The sequence below is a fragment of the Ambystoma mexicanum genome, chromosome 5q, assembly GCF_040938575.1.
Source record: "Ambystoma mexicanum isolate Mex_15411 chromosome 5q, UKY_AmexF1_1, whole genome shotgun sequence".
NCBI classification, from domain to species: domain Eukaryota; kingdom Metazoa; phylum Chordata; class Amphibia; order Caudata; family Ambystomatidae; genus Ambystoma; species Ambystoma mexicanum.
Genome location: NC_090933.1, coordinates 1,339,088,654 through 1,339,109,349, shown reverse-complemented (window position 1 = coordinate 1,339,109,349; position 20,696 = coordinate 1,339,088,654). Strand labels below are relative to the sequence as shown.

General features: G+C 48.1%; 1 protein-coding gene across 7 annotated transcripts in view; it reads right to left on the bottom strand.

Annotated features, from left to right (window-relative positions):
* The window catches only part of MFSD3 (major facilitator superfamily domain containing 3), a 926,467-nt gene that overhangs the window by 797,009 nt on the left and 108,762 nt on the right, over window positions 1-20,696 (bottom strand). The gene's annotated exons all lie outside the window — the stretch shown is intronic.

Here is a 20,696-nt window from a genome sequence, read left to right as displayed (position 1 = left end):
GTTCTAACCTGTTTGGTCTTATTCCCTCGTAGGTGCAGGCCGACGATGAAGGGTGGTGTCCAGGTCCTCGAAGATTTGCGGTTGCAGGAGGGCGTCTCCGGCTCCGACTGTGGTGGAATGTCAGTTAGGAAGAAGACTCTGCTCCGGCCGTAATGGAATGGAGGTAAGAAGAAGAGTCCGGCACAGGCCGCAATGAGTTGCAGGTAAAAGGCGCGCTCAGCGATGTAGCAGCTGGAGTGCTCAGCGATGTAGAGGCTGGCAAAAGGTAAGATGCACGCTCAGCGCTGGAGCGGCTGGCAACAGGTAAGATGCACGCTCAGCGATGTAGTGGCTGGCAACAGGTAAGATGCGTGCTCAGCAATATAGAGGCTGGTAGCAGATGGGAAGCACGTCCAGAGATGGAGCGGCTGACAGCAGGTAAGACGCGTCCGCAGCGACAAAGTAGCTGGAGAAAAGATGCCTGCGGTGATGAGGCGGAACACTGCAGGTAAGAAGCGTTCCCAGAAAATCTCAAAGATGAGGCTGTAATCCAGTGAGGCACATGGAGGTACAGCGGAGAGCGTTACGCTGCTTGGAAGCAGAATAACGCGAAGCGAGGGCACGTGGATGTGCTGGTTTTATATAGGCTGGTTCAGGCCCCTCCAATTAGCTCCGCCTACAAACTCCACCTTGCCCTTCTTTGGGCCTTAGCACGTGCCTTCCAGTTCTGTTCCATGGGCCACGCCCGGCCCAGTTGCACACGCCCTAGGCCTAGAGTGTGCAGAGCACACTTAAACATGAACCTGGCGCCAGAGGCACCAGGACTGGGTCCAATGGGACCCTGGGGATGAGGAAAGACTGGCCCCATTACTAGTGGCCATGACACCTATGGGGACTGGTATAGGATCTGCCGCCTCCACAGTCTAGAAGTGCGATCTGATAAGAACGATTTAATCCAAGAGGTTGCATTTTGTGAAAATTTAAAGTTATTAGATAACGCTAGGCATAATTTGTCATGGTGCACTAAATCGAACGCACCGGACAGGTCAAGTAATAATAGGATGCATACATTACCCGAGTCTCTGAATAGCGTCCATCTGATTTTTTAGCTCGAGTAATGCTGTCTCGGTGCTGTGTCTGGGACGAAAGCCTGATTGTCTATCGCCGCCTAGTAAGTGGTTGTTTTCTAAGTGAGTTTGTACTTAGGCAAATGCAAATTTGTCGATTAATTTAAGGAGGAAGGGGACTGTGGTAATGGGTTTGTAGTTAGTGGGAATAGTGGTGAAGAGGGAAAATCAGAGCAGACCCTCAGTCCTGGACGACCCCCTAACCCGAAGAAGCACCAGCAGCAACATGGCCACCGATCATACGACCTTATGTCAATCCCCACTGCTCCAGCCGGGGGAAACTAATGCGAATGGTCTCCTGCCGGCCGGCCATACGTTCCTGCCATAATACGAACTCTGCCCAAAATGGACGAAGAGACACAAGACAGAGCTGGAGAGAACCACTTGGACCGACTGGACTAAAAACGTTGTACTAAAGCCGACAGGAACATCAGAGACATCCCGACGACATAGCCACAATAGACACGAAGCACACGCACAATCCGTGCAACACACACACACACGTACAGTTTGGGAGATAGAGGACTGACATAAACACTATTAGCACGCTTATTATTTTGTCATCAGGCTCGCTATAGCACCGCAGAAACGCAAGATGCAAAGATGAGCTCATGTATACGCTTGCAGATGCTTACACGCAACTAACCCTATGGAAGGACAGGAGCACCCAAATGACCTGACCAACCGTAAAGCTCTCACTAACCTATGGACATTATGACGACTCGATAATGGAAGCCAGAGCAGGCCTTAGGAGAATACAGTAGGCTGCAGTGATCGCAGAGAAATCCCAAACCATAAAGGTGCTGTGCTTGCAGAATAACCTCCGACGTAAGCAGCAGACTGCCAAGGACACCATGTTGCAAAGCGAGATTCTATATCCTGAGCCAAGATGACATTGGCGGCAGCAATGAGTGTTCACTGTAAAATACACACCAATTTAAGGCAATTGAGCTTGCGAGAGTGGTCTTGGACCATGTGACCCGGCTGAGTTGTGAACAGACCAAGAAGCGGAGGCTGGGAACAAGCAACAGCCCCACGGCTGGCAATGACTTGTAACATAATTGTTACATCCATACACTTTCTACGATGGGAATGGAGTACTCTCATGACATTAGTCTTCACAATATTGTAATACACAGACACATAGTTGCAAATTGCTGAGACATAGTAGACATGCACTGGGAACAGGTGTCTCGGGGGCTGGGAACAAAGTTTGTCCCAGATTTGGGAGCCCGCAGCCTGACCAATCAGGACACTGGGTTTTGGGGGCAGATGGCGAGGGTTGCCAACCAATTACCAGGCTTTCTCACTGTAACTTTTCCAAAGTAGCAACTTTCGGGGATGATCCAAGTATACCACCTGACACAGTGATGTTCACTCAGAATACTCTTGTATAGGGTCCTATACTGGACCTACTAGTCAGAGGCCAATCCGGGGCCTCGGTAGGTTTAGGTGGTAGTTTGCCAAGTGATAAAGGTTATTACGTCACAAGTATACAAAACTGGCCTGCGAGCCAGACTGTGGCGAGGTGTGCCTGAGCGTTGTTCGTGCATATACCCTTTGTGCGTTTGGTATAATAAACCACAGTTATCTTTGCTCCTTGTGTGGGCCTTGGCTTCTTGGGACCTGGGAAGGAGTTAGGGCCTTCTGTGAGCTGGGCGTCTGCGGACCCTTGGCATGGCTCTGCCAGCCCCAGAAATTACCCTAACAGTGGGGTCTAGGGTGGTTTTTTCAATAGGGGCGTGACCCAGGCTTCTTTGATGTCTGATGGGACAGAGCTGTTGGTACTGAAGGAAGCGGTGATGATGGGAGCGAACGTTGGGGTGCAGGACTTTATAGGTTGACAGGGAAGCTGTCTCCTTTACAGTGCGAGGGTTTGAGACAGGTGATGGTCTTAATTACTTGGTCTTGGGTGACTGGGGTGAAGTTGAACTGGGGTGCTGGTGCTGAATTCTCAGTCAAAACAACTGGGGCGGTGTCAGCACTCTGTACCAATAGTTTTCTTTGTATAATAATTTTGTCTTGAAGGGATTTGATTTTGGTGGATAGGGCGTTCTGTATGGTGGTGCACCATGCTTTACTAGCAATGGCTGGACTCGGTGGGATACGAGTGCAGCAGCAATGGACAAACTACATAGCAGTCAAAAGGAGATTGAGAGCATCTAACTTGAAGTACATGTTGCTGTATCTGGCCAGGCTAAAAGTGATTCAAAGGTTGTGCCCTTTTCTTCGATAATCCAAACGATGCAGACAAATGGATGGACAAGCAGAACCTGCCAACAGGAACAGAAGCTGGTCCGAGGAGCGATGAATAGATACATGCAGTGGACAAGGACAGCTGCAGGTAGTAGAGGTCTGTAAATGTAAAGTGAAGCGACAGGAAGACCCTATCATATGGGGACTTCACGAAGACAAGATTGTAAATGCAGGAGTCCACGATGTGGTGCTTACTTAAAAGCGCATCACACAGGAGCGCCCTACCCCTAAGATTGGTTTGTTCGCTTGTTTGTTTGTTCAGATACTAGCAGTTATGTATCCGCCTACTGAGCCCAACCACCAGGACAATACCCTGGAATGAGGGCCAGAAGTGGGGATGCCTGAGCACAAGGTATTGAGCTGGGCAATTGTTGGGAAGGGGGAGGGTAAGGGAGTTGGGGTAGTTAGTTGGGAGTTAGCCTATGAGTCCAAAGAACAAGTTACTTACCCATGGTAATGTTCTTTCGACTGGATGTTCCTCCCACGTATTCCTTATCTTTGAATTTCCCAATATCCAGCTTGCTACCTCGGAAAAGACTTTTCAGTAGAGGGCGCTGTGCGTCAATGCCTGGTTGAGTCGATGTCCCTCGGAGGCCTCCTTCTTGATGTCGACGTCACCACAGGTATAAGTAGCACACGCAGCACCCGTTGCTCAGCTCCATTTTGAAGAGTGAAGTACTGACTTGAGTTACTCCCCCTGAGAGAGAGCAGACTGCAACCGCAAGAGAGGTTTACTGCGGGGAAGGTTGGCTGTGGCGATAAGGAATAAGTGGGATGAACATCCAGTCGAAAGAGCGCTACCATGGGTAAGTAACTTGTTCTTCGAATGGATTGTGTCCTCCCACGTATTCCTTTTCTTTGATACACTCCCAAAGCAGTTTACATAATTTGGAGGAGAGAGTAAAATTTGAAGTGATCATGTATAAAATCTGAAGTGATCATGTATGCTTTTGCAAAAGCAGAATCTTGGCTCATGGAGGAGTCTAGACTATAGTATTTAGTAAAGGTGTGTACAGATGACTATGTGGCAGCTGCATATATATCCTTTCACAGAACTCCCCTCAGCAACGAAACAGTTGCAACAACCCTGGTCGAATTAGCCCTTAGATGGTCTGGGGGGTCTTTACCAGCTAGTCTGTAACATTCCGATATGGTTAAAATAATTCATCTGGAGATGGTTTGTTTGGTGATGGCTAGACCCAATTTGTGACCTGAATAGCCCACAATTAACTGGTCATTCTGCCGCAGTCTTGCCATTCTAGAAATGTAAAAACTGAGTGCACGTCTAGGATCGAGCCTGTGAAGTCTTTCTTCCTCTTTCCCTGGATGTGGTGGAGGATAAAAAGAAGGTAAAGTTATTTTCTGAGTAATATGAAACTCAGAAACCACCTTGGGGAGAAAAGTAGGCTTCACCTTTAGTACTACCCTGTCTTTATGAAAAACAGTGTGAGGAGGCTTGCAGGATAAAGCCTGTAGCTTGTCATGTATGGGCGTTCGTGCAACACTAAAACACGGTGGCGTAGCCCTTTATAGACTCTGCAGCCTGGAAGTTGGCATTGCAACACTGGCGTCCTCTCTACAGCCGACGCGAACAACGCGCAGCATTGTCACATGACTTCTTCTTAAGCACCACCCTCGTAGTTGCCGGTGCTTCTGCTTGTTAATTATTGGCGCTACAAAGTTTTCGTACTGTTTGCCTTGTAACTTGTATTCCCAGTTGCTGTTTTTCCCTTTCCCCCTCCTACCTCTCCTGGCATCTTGAACCTCCTGTCTCCTCGACCCGGACCGCTACCTGGAACTGCATTCGGAACACTGTTGTTTTGGTTTACGCCCGACTTGTGTATCGACCCTGGATTGCCATTGGACCTTCTTTTGCCTACGCCCAGTGAACTACGCCGCATTCAACCTCCGGCTGCCTCCTGACCCCTTTTTCTGATTACTTCTTCCTTGTGACTCTTTTTGGACTGCTTTTGGATAACTGATTTGGATCGTGTGTGACACTCGTGGATATTTGGAACTTTTGGAACTCGGGACTTCCTTGTTTGTCCAGTACACGGACTAGAGACTTCCAGTGTGTACTAGGCGTCCTCGTGCCGTCGGGATAGTCTGCTGGTTTTTCTGTTTTTGGATTGTTGGATGTTGCCTTCCTGCTTCCCCCCACATGGATTCTGTCCTGGCTAAGAAAAGAGCAAGAATATGGTAAGCCATTATTGTGTTCATTAAGACAACGTGTATGCAAAGGGGAGGAGGGACCTATACTAAGTTTAGTAAAACAAGAAATAGGGGAACGCACAAACATTTTAGCAACCTTTTTTCCTTTGGGGTTGGTCATTGGCTTTTGATCTTGTCTAGTTCTGGGGTTGACCTTGCATTATGTGTTGTGTTAACCACTCACTTCCCTTGCAGGTCCAGCGCCTACTCTATACCACTTGTGTTTCCATCCGGTTTTCGCCTGTACCTGAATCTGCCATAGCTCACTCACCCTTCAGGCTGATGTTATTGCCACTAAGAAAACTGTTTTCAAGGTAAGAAGTCTTAATGGACAAGAATGTAGAGGCTTGAAAGGAGCCCCCATCAGAAACTTTAAAACCAAGTTGAGATCCCACAGTGGGACTTGAAAGGGTGTCGGAGGGAAAACATTCTCTTTAGGAATTGTATTAACAGAGGAATCTTAAAATAGGAGATATCCTCTGAAGTGCGCTTTAAAATAGAAAGCGCTTCAAGATATCCCTTGATGGTACCAATCTGGAGCCTCAAATTTGCCAGATGTAGCAAAAAGGATAACACCATAGCTGTATTACATGAAAAAGGGTTGACATTCTTATCTCTACACCAGCTGCAGAACTTATTCCAGCGGCAGCGGTATAAAGATTTGGTTGCTGGCCTTCTGGCCGAAAGGAAAATCTCCATTATGTCATCCAGGAGGTCCCAATCCTTATATTTCAGCCTCTCATAAACCATGCGTGAAGGCTGAGAGTCCTGATATCTGGATGGAGAACCTGACCCTCCTCTCGCGAGAGAAGGTCCTCTCTTTGTGGAAAACAAATCGGAGGGCAGATGGACATGTCCAGAAGGTCCAAGTACCACGTACTCCTGGCCCAATCCGGGGCAATTAGGATCATAGATTTCCTGAACCTTCTCAACCTCCTTATTACATAAGGAACGACGGGGACATTCCCAGTCCACCGTGAATGCCTCTCTTAGAGCTCCTCTTGGGGGACATTCCCTTGAGTAGTACAGTTCGCACTTCTGGTTGGCACTTGTCGCAAACAGATCCACTTGAGGGGTTCCCAAAGGGTGAGGATCTCTTGAAGGACTTCCTGAGCTAGTTCCCACTCGTGGGAAACTGTGCTCTGCTTGCTCAGGGCGCCCGCCGTCGTATTCTTCCCTCCAGCTAGGTGAACTGCCGACAGAGATTCCTTCTTGTATTGTCCAGTACCAGAGCTGCATTGCCTCTCTGCTCAGTGGTAGTGACCCTGCACCACCTCTCTTGTTGAGGTAGTACATGGCCACTGTGTTGTCCATCATTATCAGGGCATTCTTTCCCCGTACAGATGACGGGAAGGCCTTCAGCGCTAGTCCGATTGCCCTCAGGTTGATATGTAGTTAGGACTCCAATGGAGACCAACAACCGCTGATCGTCAAATCGTTGGTATGGGCTCCCCACCCAGTTAGTGAGGCGTCCGACACTGGTAATTTCTCCGGCCATGGTTGCCATGGCTCTCCTTTCAGAATGTTCTCCCGACAGGCCCACCACTAGAGATCCAGTGAGACTCTGTTTGGGATTTGTAGGAGATCTGACATCCTTCCTGAGAACTGTGACCACTGGGTCCTGAGAGCCCACTGGAGAGATCTCATTCTCAGGCGCGCCTCTGACACTAGAAAAATGCAGGCTGCCATGAGACCGAGCAACCTCATAAAATCGAAGGCCCGTAGATGTTGAGCATTCTGGAATTTTGTCACCATCTGCAGAATGTCTGAGCCCTCACCTCTGGTGGCGAGGCTTTTCCAAGGGATGCGTCCAGGACTGCTCCGATTAATTGGAGTCTTTGTGATGGTATAATGTGGTAGTTCTTGAAGTTGAGGGAGAAAGCCAGCCTGTGGAGGGAGTGGCAAGTATAGCTGAGATGATCCTGGGCTTGTTCTGGGGAACTGGCCCTGATCAGCCAATCGTCTAGATAGGGGTAGACATGAATCCCCCTCTCCTGAGACTCGCTGCCACAAGCGCCATTAGCTTGGTGAAACCCTCGGGTGGAGGTTAGCACAAAATGGCAGAAAACTAAACTGATAGTGAGAGTTGCTAACGGCGAACCTCAGGTACAGTTGGTTATTGTGATGGATCGGCACATGAAAGTAAGCATCCTGGAGGTCCAATGATACCTTTCAATCCTGAAGGATCTGAGAAAGGGTTACCATCTTGAACATTTCCTTCCTGAGGAACTTGTTCAAGTCTCTTAAGTCCAAGATGGGTCTCACTCCTCCATCCTTTGGAATTCGAAAATAATGTGAGTAACAACCCTTGTTCATCTCCGCTACAGGTACTGGTTCTATAGCACCTTTCTCTAGCAGGGTTAAAATATCCTTCATAAGGAGCAGATCTGGAACAATCAAAGAGTTGTTCCCCAGTGGAGGACTATGAGGTTTTTGAAGATAAGGTAGGCAGTAACCTGGGGTAAATGTTTCCAATGCCCAAACATCTTAAGTAATAGCCTGCCATTCTGTCAGATGTTGCGATAACCTGCCTCCTTACTCCAGTCGGTGTCCAGTCATTAACCGAAAAACAAAAGACTGTGTAAAGTAGTAGGCTTTAGTCGGATGCAGGGTTAACAAGTTAAGATTTATTGCTGTGTTTACCTTCCCACCAGCCCCTCAGTATAAACAACAAAACATGCTTATTTTTGGCTCAGCCGGCTTGCGCTGTAAAGGGTTAATCAATTCAGAGTTCATAGGAATGTCCTCTTAGGCTTCTCGCCTCTTTGAAAGAATAATAACCAGCTCACATAAATTCCCTTTTCCCGGACGCTAGCTTTCCGTTCCTTCGCCAGCTGTCCAAAATGAGGTTTCAAAAACAAACAAACAGAGAAGGTAAACCCACGGAAGCACTGTCCTTTGAAATGGCTTACCGCCAGGGGTCCCTTGTCAGTGAATCAGCCTCGGGTGTGTTTTTCTGCGCTGCCGCTCCTCGAGCCTTTCCTGGTGGAGAGTCTGCCTCTTGATAAGGATCTCCGCGATGCCGCTCCGTCAGCCTCCTAGTACGCCCAATGTACATCACCTGGGGATTCCTCCCACTCCTCTGTGGTCTCCGGCCAGTGCTGCTGCTGTAATGCGAGACAGCTGGTGAGTTTGCCGGGGCTTCTTTTAACTCATGCTCTGCTCCTCCCCTCCATTCAGCTTCCACCCGCCTTTCCTGCCCACTTCCCACACCTGCAGCCAGTTTTCCTTCTCCCCTCCAACCCGTTCCAGGCACTGTTTGTCCATCCCAACCTGTACTTCTATATGTGTACCGGTCACTATACCGCAAGACTGGGCTGTACCTATACCGCTTCACTTTGTTCATTCTGCCCTTTCCCCCACCTTGACTCCATTTCTCGTGGTGGTTTATGGGAGATGCAGTTTTGTTTTGTCCTGCGGATATAACCTTTTGGGGGCTCGGTCTGAAAGTTAGAATGGGGTCGTCTTTTATCTCCATTGCCACTTTGACCTCCTCACAGACTGAATACATTTTTTTTTTTTTTAAATGTCTTTTTATTTTGGTTTTGGTATAAGTAAAAATAATGGCTTTTGGCCAAAAAACAGGCGTTTGGGGGGACCCCCCCCAAAAAAAAATTTTTTTTAAAAGTGCATTCGATTTTTTTTTTCCGGACCTTTTGTTTCGAGAGTATTGCTATTCAAACCTTTGTATTCGAATCTTTGACCTTAAACCCTCCAGTCTTGTGAACAAAGACCTCATAGAGGTTTTGAAGCGGCTGATGCAGTGGCTGAAGATAAGACAGCCCCTGCTGTTGTGGTCTTAGTACCTCTACCCCGTCCACCACGGGGGAATCATCTTTGACCTCTTTCAGCTGGCTGTCCTCTGCCCCTTCCGAACGCGGAAGAATAGTGAAAGGACCTACCCCTCCAGGGCGCACCTGTACAGCGGTTTGGAGTTTGCCTTATTGCAGCTCCAAGGGATTTGGCGGCCGTCTTGGAAGTTTGCAGCTTCTCCAAACTTTCATCAGCTTTATTCCCAAATAGATGTGCGCCATCAAAAGGGCATGTTGAGACGTGTGGATTGAACGTCTGGGGCAAACCCTGACTTTCACAACCACGCAAATCTGCGGATCACTGTACTAGCCGCCATAGCTCTGCTGATGCCGTCAGAGTCGAGACCATTCTGGAGGGATTTGCACATATCGTCTTTCCCATCTTTGACAATGTTAAGGAAACCGTCTCGTTCTTCCCCTTCGGAGATATGGTCAGCCGCCATAGAAATACACTCCCAAAGGGTGTGGGTAAATCTTTCTAGCGTCCACGTAGCATTGGCTGATTTTAAAGCCATACTGCCGGCCGAGAAAACCTTCTTGGCCATGGCATCTTATCTTTTATCATCCCTATCTTGTGGAATCGTGGCATTTTGTCTTCCTGAGAAAGTAGCTGCTTGCACTACCAAGCTTTCTGGTGTAGGATGTTCTGATAGGTATAGAGGGTCAGCACTAGAAGCTCTGTATTTGGCTGTTAGTTTTTTATTTACTGCCGGGACAACCTCAGGAGTTTCCCAATTGGCAGTCACTCTCCTCGGTAAAGCCTGATGGAAAGGGACAATTAGGTCCTCTTGTGGTCCTTTGTCCAATATGTCTGTTAAATCGTCCTGTTCGAAAACAGGTGAGGGTCTGGACCATCCCATATACTCCATGACTCTAGTCATGGGTTGTTTGTACGTGACCTCAGCATGGTCCCCAGGATTTGCCTTCCCAAAATCCATTTCGGGGAAGTATTGATACCACTCACCTTATGAAGACAATCTTGTAAATTCTTCATGCGAGATTCTTCAGATATGAGTTCACCTGGAACAGATGGAGTACCATACTGCAACCCAAAGAGTCTCTCTTCATCAGAGGACTCCTCTGGTTTTTCATAAATTGAAGGTAGGCTCTTAAAGTATTCTGACCTTGGCTGTGGTGTACATATCTTTTCATATGCAGTAGGTGTTATAGAAGTCATGACAGGTGCCGAAAACATGGATGTTGACGTCTTCAACACAAACGTCGATAACTTCGATAGACTCGACAATGTTGTGATGTATTCATCGTTATCGACGATGACTTCGACAAAAATGTCGAAGGAATTGACACTTGCGGTGCCGAGGAGGTCGACACGCAATGTGTCAATGGCTTCTCCTGGACCGGCGCCGACTGCGTCAAAGACACATTCTTCGGACCTGTATAGGTTTCCTTCTGCATCAATGACGTCGATTTTTTATGTTTCGAGGCTTTCTCTGGACTCGAGGGATGAGATCGCTCTCGAGGAGGTTCAACGGCCAGGTCTGAAGGCGCACGGCTCTTGTGTTTCACAGGTCTTTCGACTGGGGCATCGCCTCCAGGTGTTGTCGAGGGGGGCTAAGCCGTGTTCTCCAACACCATCATACAGAGTCTAAAATCCTCCCACTGACCTGGCGTACTGGATTTTGATGGGCAAACGACCCGTTCGGGTGAACTAGAAGAAGTGGACGGCGACCTATGGCGCCTCTTTTTGCCATGCCTCAAAGACGAGGAATGATGCAAACCATTCTCGAACGGGAACAGGATCGTTTAGACCTCTTACGATGAGGAGACGAAGGTCTCGACTCGTCTGAAGATGTATGTTTCGAGGGGGTAACAGATCTTTGAGGCTTACCTCTCTCTAACTTCCCTCTGTGTTCTCTCAAGGCCTTAGTCGTCATTGACAAGCATTCCTCACACTCCAAACACAGATGGTCTGACACTAGACACCACAGGTAGATCATGTGCAGGTATGTCCCTGACATTTTAGCATCGCAGTCCCGACACTTTAAAACCGGACTGAGGAGTAGACGGAGCTGAAGATGAAGCCATATTGCGTCGAAAACTCAATGAATTTCCACAGTAACTCGCCAAAAGGGTTATTACAAGGAACTAAGCGTTACATTACCGAAGCTGTGAAGCGCGGAAAAACAGAACTAAGCAACGGGCGCAACTTATACCTGTGGCGATGTCAAGACGGAGGCCTCCGAGGGACATCGACTTGACCAGGCATCGACGCACAGTGTCCTCTACTGAAAAATAAATTTAATTCGAAATGTATGTACTGAACTCTAACTTGAATACCGGTTTGTTGGTATGCGTCAGAATATTCAAGTGCTATGTGGGAACCTAGAATTGTATCCAGGAAAGTCAGGGGCCTTAACAGTTATAGCAAACGTAATAGGATTATGACCTACCTAAGGCGGCTGAAAATCAATATTGCATTCCTGCAGGAGACTGTCCTTACAAAAGAGAAACAAATGGCGCTTGCCTAGAGATGGAGATGCATGACGCTGGGTTTGTCGTGCTCTGCTTATGCTAGGGGGGGTACTAATATGGGAGGCACAGTTGATACCATTGAGGGTGCTTGAGACCTTCCAAGATAAAGAGGGCAGAAAGTTTGTGTTGCGAGGGCGGTTTGAACACAGGGAATTGTGTATAATTAACACATACGCACCAAACAAAGAAACTGCGGCTTACTTTCGCACGTTATATCCATTAGTTAGTCCACATAGAGAAGGTAAATTGATATGTGGAGGTGACTTTAATTGTACGCTTCACCCTATATTGGACTGGTCACAACATAAATTCATGCACCCGGCCCCATCGGCAAAAGCCCTACACACACACCGTTGCAAGCATTTAAGCGCTCAGACATATGGCAGATTCTATATCCGCAAGCCAGTGGATATTTGTATTACGCTGCTCCCCAAGATCTGTACACTAGGTTAGATTATATCTCTACAGGGGAGGACACCTTGTGGGAATTTGAGTGGGCGGAATATAAAGCACAAGTGTTGTCAGATCATGCCCCGCTGGTGGTTACGTGGCGAGATACCCCTCCCTCCCCCCCCAAGAGCATGTATCCCGACGTGGAGACTTAGGAGTGAGCCCCTGGGAGACGGAGCATTACGGGCCCAGCTAAAAGAGTATTTTACGCACAATACAGGGAGTGGGGAGTCAGCGGGCACGTTATGGGAAGCCTTTAAGGTGGTGATTAGCGGGATTGCAATCACCAAGGCAAATAGGGTTCAGGCCGCAATAGAGAATGACTTGCACATGGTGGAGGCTAAATTAGAAGCCATAAACTGTCAGAGCGATCTCCCGAGCGAGTTCACTCGCGAGGCAGTTGCCATGCAGCAGGTGTGTTTAGTACACTGGGATAGACTAGGTAAATTGAGTTACAGGAAATTTGTCGATCTGCAACATGCTGAAGGAGACAAACCTGGGCGCCTGCTAGCCTGGTTATACAAAAGCGAGACAGAAGAGCATGATTCGCGCAATAACGGCAGAGAATGGAGAGACCTATGTGTAAAGACTGGAGGGGGGGTGGTCTGTATTTCTGCTCTCTATATGGCAGAGGAGAGGCACAGAGGACCCCAGCCAAGATTCTCTATAGGGTAGCGCTGGTCGATCAATCAAGGCCTAGCTTCTCAGGAGGTGATTCAGGCTGGTTCTTAAGTACAGTGTAGTCCCCAAACCCCCACAAAGGAATGTCCACACACTGTATTAGTTAAAACACAGCCTTTATATAATTAATATTCAAGTTTATGTACACTATCACAATAACTCACTTTGTGCTCAGAAAATCAATGGTAAATATATACAGTTCTAAAGTGGTACCACAATTATTATTAGATTTCATTAAAGTACATCAACTATACTCTGGTCAAATGTCACACATATCACTTAATAAAGGCAACCAACAATAGACATAGGAGGAAAGCAGTTGGTTAAAACAATTGGCAGAATACTGGCCCCTACCACTAGACCCAGTTCTGTGTGGAGATCCCCCCCCCACCTGGGCAACCTGTAAAGCAAAGATGTATCACAAGCCCAGTCCATATATTGTTCTATGGGTCTTATTCCCTTCTATAATGTTTCTACCCTCCCCCCCCCAATGTACCTGGTAGAGCAGAGTTCTTCGAAGTGGCGTCGATGGATCCTTTTTGAGTGACTCCCTTTAAAGCAGGAGCCAGGGATCGTCGAAGATGGTGAACTTGGCATTGATGAAAAGTTCGAGGGTGCCGAGACCACAGCGTCGATTCAGGCAGTGCTCGTCGGCGACGTCCTGCGAGGAGGTGGTGTGCGGGGCACCTCGGCGATTGATAGTTCAGGACTGCAAAGAGTTTCTGAAGAACTGTGGCCCGACAAGGGCGTCGAGTCATCAAAGTCTTTGTGGTTTTAGAGTGGCAGGAAACCCACCGGTGGATTCTCCTTGGCGCATCAGCGTCCTCCGATTCAACAGTCTTAGGCAAAGGAGCGGGTAGCTCCGGTCGTCGGCGGCACAGCATCAATCGGTCCCCTCTTCTGGGCAACACTACTTTGACAGGCCTCCAGCGGTTACGGCGATACTCCGAACCCTGGTCGACGCCAATGGACTTCGACTTACCGATGTCCGGGTACTTTACTTCATTCTCCTCGGCGGACCCCGTCTCCGGTCGGCAGCCTTCCGAGGGTCTGACTTCCAGGGAGCTTCGGCAAAGGTTAGCGGTGCTCGATGGTCCCTCGGAGCACGGGAAGAGGGCGCCTAACCGGGTCCTCTCTCGGATCAGTCCTCGACGAACTTGACAGCTTTCGGATCGGGTCGAAGCAAATGCAGCAGCAGTTCTTCTTCCAGCTGGGCGTCGAGGATAAGCAGTTCCAGTTACTATTCAAGTGTCAACTCAGCTTCTGAACAACTTCCAGTGGTGAGAGGTCCCCAGATATACTATTCTGTCTCTCATTCACACTGCTGGGTCACACTCGGCAGCCAATCATACCTAAGGGCATTCATGCAGTCAGTCAGCCAATCAGGCATACAGTGCATTCAGGCCATACTCCTCCCTCTCAGACACTCACAACAAGGAATGTGGATTGGGACAAGTACCCAGCCATTCAACACTACACACTGCATTCATGCCAGTTTTGGGCAGGGCTGTCTCAGTCTTTGTCTCTCATACCAATAACCAGACATCCACAACAAGAAGTGCATATTGGTCACACACTCCATTCACCCAGGTCCCACCCACAGGGTGTACCCACAACATACAGTCACCGGGAAGGCTCCAGCCAGTCTGGCCTGGACTTCACAACAATACCATATATGGAACTTCCACCCAACAGCCAGTCAGGGGGAAGGGACAGAGTCAGGGCTTCCCAGGACTTTGGGAAAACAAGGTAACAGGCAATAAAAAGCAAGAGGCCAAAGGTGCCGTCTTGGTTCCTATCAGGAATCAACGTATCCCAATGGCAGGGCCTGGGTATCCCAAAATGGAGGATACTCAGAGCACCTGTCAAATTCAGCATGGAGCTGCCACCAGCCCATACCCTGCTCTGTGGGCCACACGAAGGTGCCCAAAAACATACACTAGGGGCACAGGGCTGCACCCCCAACCATGGGTGCCATAAGGGTATCCCATGGGTCTGTACACCAAACCAAAAACAGGAAGAGCTGCACTGCCAGGAGTCCGACATGGACTCCTGGGCAGAAAACAATACAGAACACAAATGAAAAAGGACTACAGGTCAAGGACAGGGAGGCCCTGTCCCTCCAATGCATTTCCAGCATCACACTATGAGACGCAACAGGACATAAATAAATGTTCCTTTGAGTTCTATAAATTGTTATACGAGGAGACATCAGAAACCCGGGAGGCAGAGATAGCAGATGCTTCGGAGTTGATAGATCTTCCAAAGCTAAATTCAGATGAGGCAGACAAGCTTGAAGCCCCAATTACTAAGGAGGAGTTGGAACGCACCATAAGAGGACTGCCGTCAGGAAAAGCTCCAGGAGTAGACGGACTACCAAGCAAGTTCTATAAAGAATTTATGGCAGACATTATGCCCCCATTATTGGCAATGCTGAAGGAATCTTTAGATAAAGGCATTTTGCTGCTGTCATTAGGAGAGTCAATTATAGTCCCATTACGGAAGCCTAACAAACCTGAGACCGAAGGTGGCTCTTACAGAGCCCTCATGTGCTTTAATCAGGATGGGAAGATATTGCGGCTCTGACGGCTAACAGGCTGAAGCCAGTAATTCACAAACTCATACACTCAGATCAGTCTGGTTATGTTCCAAACAGGAATATTACATGTAATCTAAGACAGTTGCACCACGTCATTGATCACACACAAGACAGCGCCCAGCACCTGGCGGTAACCTCGCTGGATGCAGTCAAGGCTTTTGATTCAGTCAGGTGGCCAGCGTTACTAGCAGTGCTAAAAGGTTTTGGTATGGGCCTGACATATATTAAATGGGTGAAGTTACTATATAGTAATCTGGTGGCTAGAGTTAAGACGGGCACCACAATATCTGAACAATGGCAGTTAAGCAAGGGCACCAGACAGGGCTGTCCTTGGTCTCCTAGGTTATTTACATTAGCCTTGGATCCGCTAGCGGTATACTTACGAAAAGAATGTCATGAGGCTGGCATCAGAATACGGGGCAACACACACCTGATCTCCCTGTATGCAGATGATATGTTTCTTTACCTACAACAACTGTAGATTAATTTAGAATATATATATATATATATAGGATGTGTTGGAGCGCTGTGCAGACCTCTCCGGGATTACAATAAATGCACAGAAGTAAAGCTTGTTCCTCCTGGCGGGGTACAGGGAAGTCCCTGGGGGGGCGTTTCCAGTATTGCCGATCAAATGGGAAATTGACACATTTCGATACCTAGGAGTTGACATTTTCCACAATCCTAAAGTAGAACATATGCAGAACACAGTGTAGACGGTGAATAAAATAGAGAACTCAAAGGAAATGTTGGGCCAAGCAGCTGCTTTTGTTAATGGGAACGGCCGCGTTGTTAAAAATGGTAGCGCTTCCAAGGTTGCTTCATTATTTCACCTATGTCCCATATAATATACCCAGAGCCTTTTTTAAGAAACTGAACACCACTTGCCGGAGTTTCCTATGGCACAATATGAGGTTTAGATTATCGCTGGAGAAATTGCAGAGACCACATGAGCAAGGTGGGATAAAGTTGCCGGATTTTGATGGGTATTTTGTGCCGAGCCAACTACAGTTTGCCACGTATTGGTTATCTGATGAACAGACCCAAGATACAGAGTTACTAAAACCGGTATGCACCCCGTTCTTTCTGAAGGAGATGGTGTGGACTACGGTACCACGTGATTCCAAGCCCCCTATGTTGCTGAAACTAGGCATGGCAACGTGGCATAGGGCTTGCCGCTTTCTGGGCAAAAACGCACCCTATTCACCCCAGATCTCATTGTTGACACTTAAAAGTGAGGATGCGCAACTTAGGCTGAATGTCAGGAAATATTGGAAGCCTAGGGGGTGGTGACATTGGGCGAAATATTGACGGAAGGACAACCAAAGACCTTTAACGATGTCGCTGCAGAATCAGGAGTACAGGTAGGACAAAATATAACTCGCGCCTCGCTTCTACAAAGACTGAAATTGAAATGGCCGGAACAGACGGAGTGTTGGCAGAAGACAAGACAATAGAAACACTATGATATCTCTGAAGGAGGACATGCAGTATCAAGACTATATGAGAATCTAATGGCGAAGGCAGATAGCAATCTTATACAGATTAAACAAAGGTGGGAAGTAAATTTGCAAGAGCAATTGTCAGATGATGCTTGGAGTAGGACCATGGGGTATCACAAGGTGGTGTCCAGAAACGCGAAACTACAGTTGATCCAATTATATGTTACTCGCAGAGCATATTTAACTCCGGAGAAAATTGCAAAATTTAGTAAAGCGAAAACAAGCATGTTCGAAATGCAGCCTGATCAACGCAGAACTGATACACATGTGCAAAACTACGTCTATTTTGGGTGGACGTAGTCCAGACCCTAGCTAGGATCGACCTATTGGCAGATTCGGTCTCCCCCAAGGCGTGCCTGCTAGGTATTTTCCTGAGACCAAAGCAGACGAGACATGTTAGTAAATTGAGAGACTTGGCGTATATCTTGGCGAAACGCAGGATAGCAATGGAGTGGAAAGCACTTAAAGGCCCAGGTGTGGGTGTATGGTTTAGGGACCTCTAGAAATGGTCACTGGCAGAAACTGCTGTGTGGCAAGAAGCATCCCTCCATGGTCAGGAGGAGCAAAACATAAATGTATTGGCCTGGAAACATGATACAAGAACTGGTGCCCCCTTCACAAGATGACACTAAGATTCAGATACACACACCATCATAAAAGGCTGAATAGGGTTGTGGCGAGGAGTTCAAGTGGGATAATTTACACCACGAGTAGACATTCAAGTGGAATAGGCAGGGAGAGGGAAGGGGGGTTTTGGGAGGGTTGAGCAGATGTACAACGAGATGCATCATTGGATGTCATTCACAAAGTCTTATGTTATTTTGTTTTGAAAAATCAATACAACTTTTTTTTTATCAACTGTGTTTATTTTTCAGCAGAATGGATTACAAATGATCATATATCAAAAAGAATATCAAATAATAATGTCGCCAGCATCCTTCCCGCCAACTACCCCCATCTGGGGTGCAATTTGCTGCTGAAATTTAACTAATACAACAATACAACTCCCTCACCCCCTCTCCCAAACATTCCCCTCCTCCCCCGCTTCAATAACACTTTAACATTTGCGTGGAATATAGCGTCTACAATCAATCACCCGGGAGAACCCTCCAACCCCAAACCTTCTCGCCACTCAGGTGTCCCCAGTTATAGGATAGAGACATTGCAAAGCAACCTAGGTTTAAAGTACATTTGATCCCTGTCGTCCATGAATTCATGTAGTGGTGCCCAGGTATTAATATATTTCGAGTAGGAGCCATCGGCAATTGCTGTCACTTTCTCCATGGCCATCACCCCCCAGAGTCTTACCCACCATGCGGCCACCACAGGCCCTTGTTTATTCTTCCATGCCTGCGCTATGGTAATTCTTGCTGCGCTCAGCGTGTGAGTAATGAGGCCAGCCCTACTTCCAGAGTTGGCGTAGCTCCCCTCTATTGCATCGCCCAACAAGACGACCACCGGGTCAAATGGCAATTGGGTCTCGGTTATATCCTTTATATAATTTAGGACCTCCTTCCAATAGGTCTCCACCACCGGGCACCTCCACCACATATGAATTAAATCCCCGGGTTGTCCACAGCCCCTCCAACAGAGGATGGAATGGTCTGAGTTGATGGAATGCATTCGTTGTGGTGTCATGTACCAACGAAGGCAGAGCTTGTACGCCCCCTCTTTAATTGATGTACATTTAGAACCCTTGGCAGTGCGATGCCATATGCGGCCCCATGACTCCCCCGAAATAGGTCCACCCACGTCCTCAGCCCATTTTTGCACATATGGAAGGATCTCCTCCGGGTCCGCTCCCCCCCCCATCAGCCGATACAGTCTTGACACCCCTTTCTCATCTTTTCCCTCTTGTACCGTAAGCTCCAGCCCTGTGGGAGCTCTTACAGCTCTCTCTCGTACCTTCCGTTGGTGATCCAGTGTCGGAGTTGGATGTAATGAAAGCGTTCCGTCTCCGTTATCTGGAATTTAGCTTTACAACTTTCGAAGGTCAACGGCTCACCCTCCGAGTACAGATCCCCCAATACCAGAGCCCGTTCCTTGCCTCCCCACTGCTTCCAAATGTTTTGCAGCAAACCTGGCGTAAAATCTGGATTATGAGCTACCGGGGTAAGCGGGCCGCCCCCACCCTCACCTTATTCCCCTGTAGTGCTTTGTCCCAATACCACAGGGTGGCCTTGGAAGACCCCAGTAGTGTGCCCCCTTTATCTCTATGTCGGCTTGCGAGGAAGCCCAAATGTTCCAGAGGCATCTTTGATGCTGCTTTCTCCAAGATCACCCACCTATTTTGATTGTCCCTAGGTGACCATTGCAACATGGGGGCCACCTGTACTGCCCATAAGTACCTGCGAAATTCCGGAACCCCCAGACCCCACAGAACTTGCGGTCTGAATAGGACTTTCTTGGGAACCCTTGGTTTCTTCCCCTTCCAGGTGAAGGACATCACCTCTGCCTGCAACTTTTTAATTGCTGGGTTTGGTATACGTATTGGCAGGGCACCAGTCACGTATAGAAACCTGGGAAGCAGGTTCATCTTGACCGCCGTTATGCGTGCCAGCCATGACAATTCCTGCAAATCCCATCGTTTAAGATCTTGCGACAAGGAGTTCAAAAGGCCCGGGATATTAGCCCCATATAACCTATCGTAGGTGGGGGTCAAATGGACACCTAGGTATTTTATAGCTTTCTGTTCCCATTTCAAAGGATATCGGTTCTCCCACTCTGACACGTGTTCAGTAGCCTCTGTAATATTAAGTGCCTTAGATTTAGGGTAGTTAATGTGAAACCCCGAAACTTTAGCAAATTTATCCAGCAACTCTATAGAGCTAGGGAGGGAATTTGTCGTGTCTTTCGTGAACAAAAGGATATCATCTGCATAGAGGGCCACCTTCTGAGGACCATCCATCCCAACCTCCACCCCTCCGATACCCTGGACAGCCCGGTTGCGCCAGCGGCTTCATGGCTATGGCAAAGATCAATGGTGTCATATTCCATAGAAGGAGATGGTCATTGTGGCGCCGTTGGTCCCAATCACGGGTGGCGGCCATTTTGTCTCCCAAGATGGCGGCACCGTCCGAGGGCAGTGTTCCAGTCTTGCAAGAGTTGCTGGCTGTGGAGGCTCCTCCTCCTCGGCAGAGATCCGGTTATCTTGCGGCAGGCACAACGCTCGAGTGCGTTGCTACTCTTCCCAGTCAGCGCTTCGTAAGTTCGTCTCTAGGCTTACCACTATTTGCATTCTCATTTACTTCTTGCTAAACCTTCTTCTGTCTCTGTTTTTATAGAAGCCTCCTTGTTGCATTTCAAAGACAGCGATTCCGCTTCCTAAACTATATTTACGAGCTCCAGTGCGGAGCAAGACAGATCCTTCTCCTGTCTTCTACAACCGCTTCCATTCACACCAGGTTGGACAGTTTACACACATTGATTCAAGTCAGCGGTTTCACTCATTTCCCAGCCGCGTTGTTCGTAAGGCTTTTGCTTCGATTCGAATCTGCTGCCAGGTACCCTTTTCTCCTTCTCTTCTCGTTATTTCGAACTACCTGCCCGTCTCTTCTACCTTCTAGTCTCCTCACGCATCCTTTTA